This window comes from Pongo abelii, chromosome 4, assembly GCF_028885655.2.
Source record: "Pongo abelii isolate AG06213 chromosome 4, NHGRI_mPonAbe1-v2.0_pri, whole genome shotgun sequence".
NCBI classification, from domain to species: domain Eukaryota; kingdom Metazoa; phylum Chordata; class Mammalia; order Primates; family Hominidae; genus Pongo; species Pongo abelii.
Genome location: NC_071989.2, coordinates 187,715,225 through 187,725,682, shown reverse-complemented (window position 1 = coordinate 187,725,682; position 10,458 = coordinate 187,715,225). Strand labels below are relative to the sequence as shown.

The 10,458-nt window shown below is 40.4% G+C and overlaps 1 protein-coding gene across 10 annotated transcripts in view; it reads right to left on the bottom strand.

Moving 5' to 3' along the window:
- The window catches only part of ZNF454 (zinc finger protein 454), a 43,218-nt gene that overhangs the window by 12,515 nt on the left and 20,245 nt on the right, over positions 1-10,458 (bottom strand). The gene's annotated exons all lie outside the window — the stretch shown is intronic.

Here is a 10,458-nt window from a genome sequence, read left to right as displayed (position 1 = left end):
AGGAAGGAATGTCTCCAAACCCATATGAATAATGTGACACCCGTGGGAGGGAAATGTGCCATGAGGTATTTTGTGGCAAAGTTATCTCAGGATAAACGCTGCAGCTGCAAGCACTGCCGGCAAGTATTCTCAGGGCAAACAGGAGAGGGCCTAAAATGTAAAACTAAGGGCTAGATTCCAAACACAGACGATGCAAAATTCACGAAAAATCTCATCAAGAACAAACCATCCTTATTACCTCCTTTCCCCACTCGCTGCAGAAAATCTTGTACAGAAAGGTACTCTTGGTATCATTTTAGAATCAAAGAAACAAACCTCTTTACTTATTAGGAAAAGAAAAGTAAACAGGCACATTTCAAGACTAAAATCCTGTTGAGCTCAGAATAATATATCCTTGTTCAAAACAAAGAATGGTCAAAGTTAAACATCGGTATTGCCAAATGTCAAAATGTTAAGGACTGACTTCCACTTCTGGCCCAAATAGAGTAGCCTGTGGCAGACTAACATTTCTGCAGAAAACAACTAGAAAATCTGAATTGGAAAAAGTTATCTGTCTGAAGGCATCAGATGTCACCCAGGCAGACTTTATAGTCTAATATTTGGGAGAGAATGAAAATATAGAGAGGTGATCCCAATACTCAGTGGCTTGTTACTCAAACATTTTATTGAATTCTTAAGCTTTACAGGGCAAAAGATTAAAGTTAAGCAGAAATCCAGAATTTTCTAGTATTTTTGTACAACAGAACCAGGACCTTCCAAGGAGAGGTGATAATAAACATGTGAAGCTCTCAGCTGGGACTCCTGCAGGGCTACAAAACTAGTAGTATGGGCAAATGAGCAGTTGACATAGCTTTACAAATATTGCGACCAACCTCCAGCTATTACAGGCCTTGGCTGGACTAAGATGGTTTGCTTGCACTCTAGCTGCTACCAGGGAAGTTAAATCTTCTCTGGAAGAACAACATCTAGAGCCTCTGCTCTCCTTCACACATAGTGTCAGGGATGTAATAAAAAAAGGCCAGCTGTGCTAAGAAATTGAATGAAGAGGGAAAAACAGACAATAGAAAAAGAACCGTAGAACACAGATACCAGAGTTATCAGATGGGAACCTTAAAATAACTGTGATTAATATGTTCAAGGAAACAGGAATGAGAATGACAACAAAGAATTGGAACCGAATAATCAAATGGAAATTCTATAACTGAGAAATACAATAACCGAAATTATGAATTCAGTAGAGTCTTTAACAAGATATCAAATATAGCAGAAGACAGGAATAGTGAGCTACAAAAATACATAAGCAGAAAATATCCATAGTAAAACATGGCTAAAAAACTAAACATTTTTTAAAAACAAAAAGGTTGAAAAATGAACTCTGAGAAGGGCTATAAACTCCAAGGATAACTACAAAGAAAATTCACCTAGGCACCTCAGCTAGGCACTACTGAAAACTGAAGATTACCTTGAAAGTTGCTTGAAAAAAAAAATGATACACTACCTTTGAAAACGCAAAACTAAGACTGGCAGTGTCTTCATGAAAACAATGGAACCCAGAAGACAATGAAGTAACATCTGAAGCGTTGAAAGAACCGAACTGTCAAGCTAGAATTCAACACACAGAGAAAATATCTCTAAAAATTGAACATGAAGTAGATATTTCCATACAAATAAAAACAGAGATGGTGTCACCAGCAGATCTACATTAAAAGAAACACAGATGTGTTCCAGGCAGAAGAAAAATAATTCCATGTGGAAATATGAAAATGTAAGAAGGCATGAAAAGCAATGGAAAAGTTAAATATGTGGATAAACAAAAATACAATTGATTATATGAGACAATAATTATAATGTCTTAATGGATTGCAAATATATGTGGAATTAAAATACATAGCAAAAATAAAGGTAGAAGGAAGAAAATGCTGTTAATTTTTTTTTTTTTTGAGACAGAGTCTCGCTCTGTTGCCCAGGCTGGAGTGCAGTGGTGATCTCAGCTCACTGCAACCTCTGCCTCCCGAATTCAAGCGATTCTCCTGCCTCAGCCTCCTGAGTAGCTGGGACTACAGGCACACGCTGCCATGCCCAGCTAATTTTTTTTTTGTATTTTAGTAGAGACAGGGTTTCACCATGTTGCCCAGGCTGGTTGTGATCTCCTGAGCTCAGGCAATCCGCCCGCCTTGGCCACCCAAAATGCTGGGATTACAGGCGTGAGCCACCACACCTGGCCAAAAATGCTGTTAATTTTTAAGATTGTAACAATAATTTTAATTTTATTAAAAGTAAAAATTTATTTTGGACAGTAATAAGCTGTTATTTATTAACATTAACAATAAAAGACTAAGTAAAGAAGGTGAATTAACAAGCTAATACAGAGTGAAAAATGGCACAGTAAAAGTATTTAATCCAATAGAATGAAGGAAAAAAGGACAAGGAATTTAAAGCAAGTAAGTGAAATATAAAATAAATAATAGGAGAGTAGATATAAAATCCCATACATAGTAACTTACCTAAGTTATTTTTAAAAACTAAGATTGTGGGCCAGGTGTGGTGGCTCTTGCCTGTAATCCCAGCACTTTGGGAGGCTGAGGGACAGATCACGAGGCCAAGAGATCGAGACCATCCTGGCCAATGTGGTGAAACCCCGTCTCTACTAAAAATACAAAAATTAGCTGGGTGTGATGGTGGGCACCTGTAATCCCAGCTACTCGGGAGGCTGAGTCAGAAGAATCGCTTGAACCCAGGAGGCGGAGGTTGCAGTGAGCTGAGATCGTGTGACTGCACTCCAGCCTGGCGACAGAGTGAGACTCTGTCTCAAAAAAAAAAAAAAAGATTGTGAGACTGGATGAACAAATAAAACATAATTGAGTATCATTTAGAAAAGAAATACCAAAAATGTAGACACTGAAATAATAAAATAATTAAAAAGGATATATCATACAAAAGAAAGGTGCTATATCCATACTAATATCAGACAAATCACACAGTATTTGAGAAAATAGACTTTAAGGTATTTTATATAGACAAAAGGGTCAATTCTCCAGGAATATACAACAAATTTTCATTTGTATGCATACAACATAACTTTAAAAATGTATACAGTAAAAATAGAATAAAAAGGAAAAATAGACAAATCAATAATCATAGTGAAAAATGTTCATATGGCACCCTCAATGACTCAGAAATCAAACCATTAAGAAAAGGAATGGGCTGGCCAGGTGTGGTGGCTCATGCCTGTAATCCCAGAACTTTGCGGGGCCAAGGCGGGTGGATCACCTGAGGTCGGGAGTTTGTGACCAGCCTGACCAAGGAGAAACCCCGTCTCTACTAAAAATACAAAATTAGCCAGGCGTGGTGGCACATGCCTGTAATACCAACTACTCGGGAGGCTGAGGCAGGAGAATCGCTTGAACCGGGGAGGTGGAAGTTGCAGTGAGCCAAGATCATTCCATTGCACTCGAGCCTGGGCAACAAGAGCGAAACTACGTTTCAAAAAAAAAAAAAGAAGAGGAATGGGCTGGACACAGTGGCTCATGCTTGTAGTCCCAGCGCTTTGGGAGGCCAAGGCAGGAGGACCGCTTGAGTCTAGGAGTCCAAGACCTGCCTGGGCAATATGGTGAAACCTCGTCTCTATAAAAAATTTTAAAAATCAGCGAGGCATGGTGACATGTTCCTGTAGTCCCAGCTACTCAGGAGGCTGAGGTGGGAAGATCGCCATGAGCCCAGGTGTTCAAGGTTGCCGTGAACTATGATCACACCATTGCACTCCAGCCTGAGCAACAGAGCAAGAACTTGTCTCAAAAAACAAAACAAAAAAAAAAGAAAAGAAAAGAAAAGAAAGAAAAAAAGAAAAGAAAAGAAAAAAAGGGGCCGGGCACAGTGGCTCATGCCTGTAATCCCAGCACTTTGGGAGGCCGAGGAGGGCGGATCATGAGGTCAGGAGATCGAGACCATCCTGGCTAACACGGTGAAACCCCGTCTCTACTAAAAATACAAAAAATTAGCCAGGCGTGGTGGTGGGTGCCTGTAGTCCCAGCTACTCGGGAGGCTGAGGCAGCAGAATGGCGTGAACCAAGGATTTGGAGCTTACAGTGAGCCGAGATTGCACCACTGCACTCCAGCCTGGGCAACAGAGCGAGACTCCGTCTCAAAAAAAAAAAAGGAAATGATCTCAACAACCCAATAAACACATTTGACCTCAAATTCTCAATTGTCCCCCATTAGTCTACACTTTCAGCCCAATTCTTATCAAAATTCCAGTGGGAATTTTGTGAAAATTGAATAGCCAATTCTAAAATTCTAAAAGAAAAGGACAAAACTGGAGAATTTACGTCAGCAAGTGTAAGGCTTATTATAATGCTAGAGTAATTAAAGCAATGTTGTGTTGGCATAAGATTAGACAGAAAGAATGAAAGAGAATAGAGTCCAGAAACAAATCTGTACACAAACAGACCAATGGAACAGATTATAGAACCCAGAATCAGACCCACGTACATGCAGTCACCTCATATATGACAAAGGTGACAGTGCAGTACAATGGGGGAAAACATGGTCTTTTTAGCAAATGATCCTGGGTCAACTGGATACCCCTATAGAAAATAATGAGTAATCAATCTTCCATATGGACTGTAGACTTAAGTATTTAAGACAAAATACTAGAGCTACTATAGGAAAACACAGATCTTCATGGGCTTAAGATGTCCTAAATAGAACACAACAAGCATTAACCATAGGCAGAAAAAGAAAAAAAAAAGACCTCTGATGAATTCAGGTATCTCAAAATTCAGAATTCCTATTTATCAGATGACATCATTATCCAGAGTGGGAAACAATATTTGCATATATATGACAGGATTCTGCATTTCAAATATACAGCCCTATAAGCCAGTAACAAAAGATCAGACAACAAAATAGAAGTGGGGCAAAGATGTATAGATACTTTTAAAAAGAGGGTATTGAAATTCTAAAAGAAAGAAGACCAACTTCAGTTATAACCATACATCCTCTAGAATGGTAGAAAAAATTTTTTAACGATAATACTAAGTGTATAAGAGTTGATATGGAAAACTTGCATTTCGCTGGTAGGAGTATAAATTAGTATAACCACTTCGGAAAACTATTTGGCTATGTCTGTTGGAGTTTGCATATGCATAATCATAGTACTCCTAGCTATTTAATCAAGGAAAATGTGTACCTATGTTTCCTAAAAGTTGCACAAGAAATGTTCATAATGGTACTACTCGTAATAGCTCTAAGCTAGAAATAAACCAAATGTCTAGTAGCAACAGTAAAATGTACAAATAATGACAGGTTTATATGGCAAAACATTATACAGCAATGAGAATGAACCAACTATTGTTCCAAGTGACAACAAGGATGAATCTCAGACACACTGTTGAAAGCAAGAAGCCAGACACGAAAGAGTACATACTGTATGATTTAAAGTTTAAAAACAGGCAAAACAAATCTATTGCCAGAGTAGTTGTTACCTTTACAACAAAAGAAACTGCGAGGGGACTGGGTGGTTACAAGGGGTGCTGGTAATGTTACATTTCTTGATATGAGTGCTGACTACACAGATATATTTAAACAGTAAAAATTCACTGAGTTGGACATTTATGATCTATCTACTTTTAGTATAAAGATGTATATAGAAAACAGTTTCTGTATAAACTTCAAAAAAAGTTTGCTTTAAAAAATCTAGGAGATGGCTTTCAAAAATAACCAATAAAAACACCAATTTCTAGCTTTCTTTTCTATCAGCTATTGGATACTGACATCTGTTAAAACCTTTTATTGATTGTGATTAAAAACACATCATCTATATATAAGAGAATACATGACTTAAAATATTTTTTGAGGGTAATTATTTGACTTTTTAAATATTTTATATTACATGATAACACTCATCTTCAAAAAGAGTTTACCAGGAGGGGAGTCAAATGCATCCCGGTTTGACCACACTGAAAATTAATTGAGGTGTGAATTAATCCAGTTCAGTAAGACTGGTCTTACTGGCACTGATTTAGCCTGCAGTACGAAAGAGCACTCTGGTGTGAGCAACTCAGGCACACTCACTGGGTCCCAGGTCACTTCACGGTAGGCTAAATTAAGGAGCCCTACCCCTACCTGCATTGGAGGTCAGGAGATCAAGACCATCCTGGCTAACACGGTGAAACCCCGTCTCTACTAAAAATACAAAAAATTAGCCGGGCGTGGTGGCGGGCACCTGTAGTCCCAGCTACTCGGGAGGCTGAGGCAGGAGAATGGCGTGAACCCGGGAGGCAGAGCTTGCAGTGAGCCGAGATCGCGCCACTGCACTCCAGCCTGGGCGACAGAGCGAGACTTCGTCCCAAAAAAAAAAAAAAAAAAAAAAAAAAGATGGTTTTAAAATCCTTAATGTAGGGTTTGAAGTGGCATGCAAGTAGCATGTTCCAAGCCTCCTATATAATGTAGTCAAGAGGTCACACCCAGGGAGGGACCAAACGCTAGACCAATTCACTCCTCAGTCACCTAAAGTTTCAAGAATTGGTCCCATCAACTTCATCTGGAAGTGGAAGTTAGGATGAACAAAATAAGAAAGACTGGGCCAGGCGCGGTGGCTCACGCCTATAATCCCAGCACTTTGGGAGGCCGAGGCAGGCGGATCATGAGGTCAGGAGATCAAGACCATCCCGGTTAACACAGTGAAACCCCGTCTCTACTAAAAATACAAAAAATTGGCCAGGCGTGGTGGCTCGTGCCTGTAATCCCAGCACTTTAGGAGGCAGACGTGGGCGGATCACGAGGTCAAGAGATCGAGACCATCCTGGCTAACACGGTGAAACCCTGTCTCTACTAAAAACACAAAAACTAGCCAGGCGTCGTGGCAGGTGCCTGTAGTCCCAGCTACCCGGGAGGCTGAGGCAGGAGAATCGCTTGAACTCGGGAGGCGGAGCTTGCAGTTAGCCGAGATCGTGCCACTGCACTCCAGCTTGGTAACAGAGTGAGATTCCATCTCAAAAAACAAACAAACAAACAAAAAATACAAAAAATTAGCTGAGCATGGTGGCGGGCACCTGTAGTCCCAGCTACTTGGGAGGCTGAGGCAGGAGAATGGTGTGAACCCGGGAGGCGGAGCTTGCAGTGAGCCCAGATCATGACACTGCATGCCAGCCTGGGCGACAGAGCGAGACTCCATCTCAAAAATAAATAAATAAATAAATAAAATAAAGACTGGTTTAAAGTCCGTTTACCCTGCCCTTAGGTGCCCAGATCCTCTTCCCAACTCGAGGGAACTGGGGGATTTGCCCTTTCTCAAGGTGGCAAAAGACTAGAGGCTTTTTTTTTTTCTTTTCAGGAGAGCAAAACAAAGTTGCTCTGGACTGAAGATGCCTGGGGTCAGAGAACTGTGTTGGGGCTGGAGAACTGTGCTGGGGCCAGAGAACTGTGTTGGGGCAGGAGAACTGTGTTGGGGCAGGAGAACTGTGTTGGGGCCAGAGAACTGTGTTGGGGCTGGAGAACTGTGTTGAAGACTGAAGCCCCACTTACCCAGAACGTCCAAAAAGGACGTTAGTCTTCCCACTGTCTAACTGGGCAGGCAATGAGGGATTACTAGCTAGCTGAGGAAAGCTTCTCACAAGAAAGAAATACCAAAATCATCAAAAAGAAAACTAGAGAAAACGGACCCAATGATGGGAGAAGAAAATGTCTTTGAAAATCGTTATCTTTAAACGTAAGATATTTTAACTGTAAAACAGGAATAAGAGCTTAGTTTTGAAAAAGGCAATATTCAGAGAAACAAGAGTTCTTGGAAATTAAAAATGATTAGAGAATTCAAAAACAAAATAGAGAGTTCCTTTTGTAAACAATTAGAAAACCAGAAAAAAAGTATGAAATGACTGTTTTGAGGTAAATGACAAATGGTGGTGGAGGACAGTGGTCCCTGAGAGAAGGGAAACAAGCCAGGTAAGACCTACGGATGCCCCAGTTTAGTCCCTGGAGGCAGACTCCAGGTCATGGCACAGGAGCAAAACAGAGTCCAGGGGTCTCAACAAACTCAGGGCACAGAGATCAGGGTTTGGGAAGGCCGTGGCTACAGTCTGTGAGCCACCAAAGAGAAGAAAGCCACAGAAACTGAATTTGCAGTTTAAAACTGTCCCACAAGTCTTCTGCTCCTGGCCCAGAAGACTTCACTAGTTCTGTCAAATATTTAATAAAGAAATAACAGCATTTTGACACAAATTTTCCCAGAAAACAGAAGGAGAAATTTCCCAATTCATTTTGTGAGACTAACATTACTCTGAGACCAGAGACAGAGATGTTATAAGGAAAGGAAACTATAGACTAATATCACTCATGAATATCAATGCAAACTCTTTAACAAAATGTTCACAAATTAAATTCAGCAATACTTAAAAAGGATAGTAAGTCAAGACTAAGTTATGCTTATCCCAGTAATACAACTTTGACTTGGTCCTTAAAAACCAATGTAATTCATTTTATCAACCACAGCATCATCTTAAGGTTTGAGAAAAACATTTGACAAAAATTTGGTATCTATTTGTGATAAAACTCTCACATCAAACCAGAAATGGGCATAAACTTCCTCAACCTAATAGACAGCATCTACAAAAAGCCTACTGCTAACATCAGACTAATGGTGAAAGGCTGAATGCTTTCCCACTAAGATAGGGAAGAAGGCAAGGCCACCCCACTACAGCTGCTACTCAACTTTGTGCAGGAGGTCCTAACCAGTGCAATAAGAAGCAACCAGATAGATCCCATATACATGGCTGTGGGAATACAGAATGGAATGGTTGCTTTGAAAATAGTTTCACAGTTTATTACAGAGTTAAACACACACTTAGTATACAACCAGCAATCCTACTCCTAGGCAATTACCCTAATGAGAACATATGCCCACAAAAAAACATGTAAACTATCCACAAAAACTTACACAAGAATGTTGATAGTGGCTTTAGCCCAAAACTGAAAGCAACTCAAATCCTCACTGGTGATGAATGGATGAGCAAACCGTGGTACATCCATACAGTGGGAGGCTACTCAGCAATGGCAAGGAACTGCTGACATGTGAAACAACAGGGATGAGTGTCAAAGACATCATGCCAGTGAAGAAGCCAGACAGAAAGAGCACGCACTGGGCAGCTCCATTCACATGAAATCCTGGAGAGGGGCACTCGCAGTGGCAGCAAGTAGGTTAGTCGCTGCCAGGGCCTGCGGGTAGGGGAGGGAATTAACAGCCAAGGAGTAAGACAGAACTTTGGGGGATAAGAAAAATGTTATTTTCCTTGATTTGGTGATGGCTACAAATTGCATAAATTTGTCAAAACTGATCAAATTTTACACTTCAAATTGGTGAATTTTATTCCATGTAATTGTAATTTGATGAAGCTGAGTAAGAATTATTTTAAAAATCTCAGTAGAAGAGTTGGAAGACAAAGTTGTGGAAACCCGTCAAAAAGCACATACACAAAAGTGCATAAAAGATGAGAATTTTGATAATAAGAAAATTAGAAGACCAGTCTAGGGTGTCCATTATTAGTATCAAGTATTCCACAAAGAGAAAAATAAAAAAACTGAAGGTGGAAATCAAACAATAATAGAAAAAATGTCCTAGAGTCAATGGGCAGGAATTTTATTTTACTTATTTATTTTTATTTTTTAAGACACAGTTTCACTCTGTTGCCCAGCTGTTGTCCAGCCCGGCACTCCAGCCAGGCTGAAGTGCAGTGGTGCAATCTCAGCTCACTGCAACCAGTGCCTCCTGGGTTCAAGCGATTCTTGTGCCTCAGCCTTCTGAGTAGCTGGGATTACAGGCTCCTGCCACCACACCCGGCTAACTTTTGTATTTTTAATAGAGATGGGGTTTTGCCATGTCAGCCAGGCTGGTCTCGAACTTCTGACTTCAAGTGATCCACCTGCCTCGGCCTCCCAAAGTGCTGGGATTACAGGTGTGAACCAATGTGCCTGGTTGGGCAGGAATTTTAGATGGAAAATTTCACTAAATGCTCAGCCAAAGGCTCACCAATGCTCGGTGGATAAAAATAGAACCACAGTAGGGAACATCACTGGGAAATTTAAGATCACTGGAGTAAATGAGAAAATCTTGCAAGTTTTCAGAGAGGAAAAACAGGTTACAAATGATTAAGAAACAGAGTGATTTTGGATTTCTTAACAGCAGCCTAAGGTCCAGAAAACAATGGAGTAATGTCAAATTTCTGAAGGAAAATGATTTCCAGTGCTGAATTCTATCCAGTCGAATGATCCGTAAAGTGTCAGGGAGTAAAAAAGACATCGACAGACAGGCTCAGGTAGAAAATATGTATTTCCTTGCATTCTTCCTGAGGAAGCTACAAGGAGATGTATGCCACCAAAAGGAGAGAGCAAACCACGAAAGAAGACACAAGACACAGTGAACAGCGTAGTGAATGGCCAAGGATAGAAGGGGATTCTCGCATGCCA